This window comes from Chenopodium album, chromosome 8 (assembly GCF_948465745.1).
Source record: "Chenopodium album chromosome 8, dcCheAlbu1.1, whole genome shotgun sequence".
Lineage (NCBI taxonomy): Eukaryota > Viridiplantae > Streptophyta > Magnoliopsida > Caryophyllales > Amaranthaceae > Chenopodium > Chenopodium album.
This window is the reverse complement of record NC_137841.1, coordinates 51,252,018-51,255,775: the sequence shown is the minus strand read 5'-3', so window position 1 is coordinate 51,255,775 and position 3,758 is coordinate 51,252,018. Positions and strand designations below refer to the sequence as shown.

General features: G+C 39.4%; 1 non-coding gene across 1 annotated transcript; it reads left to right on the top strand.

Annotated features, from left to right (window-relative positions):
* Nucleotides 1–3,446: 3,446 nt before the first annotated feature.
* LOC145556847 (small nucleolar RNA R71) lies at nt 3,447–3,553 on the top strand. The gene has a single exon (XR_014091941.1). It is a non-coding gene; the product is annotated as a small nucleolar RNA R71 (small nucleolar RNA).
* The last annotated feature ends 205 nt before the right edge of the window (nt 3,554–3,758 follow it).

Sequence of the window (3,758 nt, the reverse complement as noted above, 5' to 3'; positions counted from 1 at the left end):
TCACTTTCGTAGGAATCACGGTCAATTTTAGCAACTAAAGACAAGCCCTTTAAACCCCTAGATCGCCCTAGAGGACGAGTATGCTCTCGTGAGGGTTTCCTAAGAGCTTAACCCACAACAAAAGACAAAAACCAAGGAAAAACAAAAAGAAAAAGAAAAGCAAACACAAAAACAAACACAACCATGACCAACATAACATAGCAAGGTTTAGGAAAATCAATCAAGCTCAAAGGCGGAAAATACTCCATTTGGACTCAAAAAGAAGAGACATGCACTAAAGAATACTCACCTTTCTCAATACAATGAGGGAAAACACGTTCTAAGATGCTCATGGTTGAAAGAGACAAACCTAAGCTAAGCATAGAGAACTAGAGAATTCATTCTCCGCCCTAGCCCCATCTAAGACGGTCCACGTTCTCTCTACTAGCTTCAAATCACCCCCTAGTTAGCTCCTCATGATTCCACGATGGAAACGGAAAAAGATTCAATTTGTGGAATCAGTGGGTCATCCCGACATCTCAACTATGCATACTCTCTCTATATGGTTGAAATCTATCTCCCTCCACCGAAATTTGACCTCACCCCTCTAAAGTCTAAGGGTCTTAACTAGGGTTGTAACGTAAGGCAAAGGGTTAAGGCGGGGTAAAAATTTGAAAATTTTGGTGATATTTCCTAAGTGAAGCAAAAGGGTGATCAAACCTCAAAAACAAACCGAAGAAATCACCAAACATCAAACAAAAATATCAATAATGCCATCTCCCCCAAGCTTACTCAACACCAACATTCCATAAAAAAGAAAGCGAAGTATTGCTCCCCCCAAGCTTGAACGAAGCATTGTCCTCAATGCTTAACTTAGGGAAGAAAACAAAACCTAACTTTTTTTTATTTTATTTAAACTTTTATTTGATGTCCTTGCCTTTTTTAACTAAGGACGGCTTTTTCGGGGATGCATTTGCTTTGTTACACACAATATATACAATTTACTTTCTTGCTTGGTAGAAAGAGCATAATACTTTCTAATTTTCATTACAACACAAAACAAACTCTCAAACCAAAATGCTTCACAAACTAAGGGTTAGGGAAACAAAAGGTCATAAGGCTTGTAATGTGGCTCATAATCAAGAAAGGGAATAGGCTCAAAGGGTTGGCAAGAGGAGAAAATGCAAAATAAAAACAAAATATGTAACGAAATAAAAAGAAGATAAAGAAAAAAGAGAAAAGGGTGCCCTTTTCCTCCCCTAGAGCTACTTGGTCACGATCTTTGGAGTTTGAGGACAACACAAGGATTAAGATATGCATAGTCAAGGATCCTAAACGCCGCTCAACAAAATTGATGGAGGCTTGAAAAGTTTAAACCTCACAAGGGATAGGAAGTAAGCAAACACTAACTAAAGAGCTTCATATCCACTATAGAGATAAACACCATCTTACCACTATCGCGTGAACTAAGGGTTCAAACGTCCTCAATAGTTCTTAACCTTGCTATCTTAGCTTAAAATTTGTCTATCTCAACCACAAGCACTCTCAAACTGTGTAGGCCATCATCAATTAGGAAGAAAAACATTCTTTGGCACATTATCAAAGCAATTAATTCCAAATGCATGAGCGAATCCCAAAACAAATTCATTTCATCTTTCCATAGTCATGTTTGCCACAAAAAAAAAAGGAAAAGAAAACAAAAGAAAGAGAAAGAGATAAAAAAAGGTTCACAAACGAGGCATATAATCCAAATAAGTCCCACTCGTCAAACAATTGATCGTTCGATAACAACATCAATGATCCCAGGTTCCATAGAACCAATGCAAACAACCTCGAACCATTCAAGTTCTTCCTAAACTAGTCCTAAACTAAGCACTCAAAGAAAGAGTAAAAGAGTAAAAATAAGAAAGGTCTCACCGGGAGGTTGGCTTAAAAGAATTAAGGAGCATAAAATAGAGTTCACCAAATGTCACTCCGCTCCAAACTTCCAAAAAGCAACCTAAAAGAGAAGACAAGTCACAAAAGAAAACATTAAAAGAGAACAAAGAAATAAAACAAAAAGAAAAAGAAAGGAGGGGGAGAAAAAGGGTTAGAAATCCTCCGGGTTGCCTCCCGGGAAGCGCTTGTTTATGGTCTCTAGCTTGACCCTTCACCTCATTCAAGGTGGATTAAAGAACATCACCCTCATCAACTTGAGGATTGAATCATAGATTCCCCCAATCTTGAGAACTAGCACTCCTTGAGGTCTCACATCACCACAAGGAAAAGGAGGGAATGAATCAAGAGCCAATGGTGGCTCATCTTTTCTCTTCTTGTTGATTTTTCTTCTTTTTTCACTCTTCTTTCTTTTCCTTCTAAAAGGGGGATCGAGCTTGGAATCCTCAATATTAGGAAGGGCAACCTTACCTTCCTCAAGAGAGCCTTCAAACTAAGCGGCAACTTCAAGGAAGTCATCATACCTCATTGTCACCTTATCATCACGTGGAGGTAAGCTCTCATTAGCCATCACATCATCAACCACATCAACTCTACATACGCTCACCACTATAGGGCTCTTCAAAAAGAAATTCTCAACTAGCCTACAAGGAAAGGGAATCGGGCCTTCAAACTTGTTTGGTTCACTAAAATGAAATGGCTCCTCATTTTGTTCTTGAACCTTCTTCTCAACCACATCATCTACAACCTTGTCCTCCTTGCAAGTTTCGGGTTGATAAGTATGTGAAGGGTTAGTAGATGATTGTAAGGGGAGTTTTGTGTTTAAATGGAGAGAAGAAGTTTTGGCTAGTTGGGAATCAACAACTTCATTGTAAGATTTGATTTCTTGGAATTGTTGAGTGATAATTTGACGTTGTTGAATAATTTGTGTTTGTGTGTGGTCAGGTAGGGATTTTTCTTCATACGCTTGAGGACATACGTCATGATTTTGATCTTGAAAGTTCTCTACTTGGTTGGAAAGGTAGGAAAAGTTTTGGGTTGGTGGATTGAAAAGAGGTTCATCTTGGGGGTAGGAGTTTTCTTGCCTTGGAGGTTGTTGAAGTTGTTGGGATTGAGCTTGGGTTACAAACTCTTTTTCCCTCAAAGTCAAAACTTCACCATGCTTGAGATTGAACTCTCTACAATTGGATGCATCATGATCCATCCCACCACAACGAGCACATGAGAAATCAATGATTTGTGAATGTTTTGAACTCAAACCAACACATGAGTTCAACTTGGAAAGACCTTCATTCAAGAGCTCAATTATGTGCTTAAGTTGGACGACTTTCTCCAACTCATAATGATCTCCTTGCTTCCCTTGGGACCTTCTTTGGCCTCCCCAAGAATATCTAGTAGCCACTTCTTCAATTGTAGCTTCAACATGGCTTTGAGGGATCTTAATCAATTGGCCACCGGCACTCGCATATAGATTGGTCCTTGACATTGGCTCCAATCCATCATAGAAGAATCTTATGAGCAAATTACGGTTGAATTCATGATGAGGACATGCTCTAATCAAATCCTTTAACCTTTCCCATTCTTCCCCAAGAGTTTCATCCGGTTCCTGCTCAAAGGAAGCTATCTTCCTCCTCATTTTTGCGGTTTGCTCATCGGAAATGAACCTCTTGGTAAAGGCCTTTGCAACTTCCTTCCATGTGGTGAGAGAGTTGGGCTTCAAAAGCTTGAGCCATTTCTTTGCTCTTCCGGTGAGAGATTTCCGAAAGAGATGGATACGAAGGTAATCTTGGTTCACTTCATTTGTTTGCATCATTGCACACAACTCAAGGAATCGGTCCAAATGC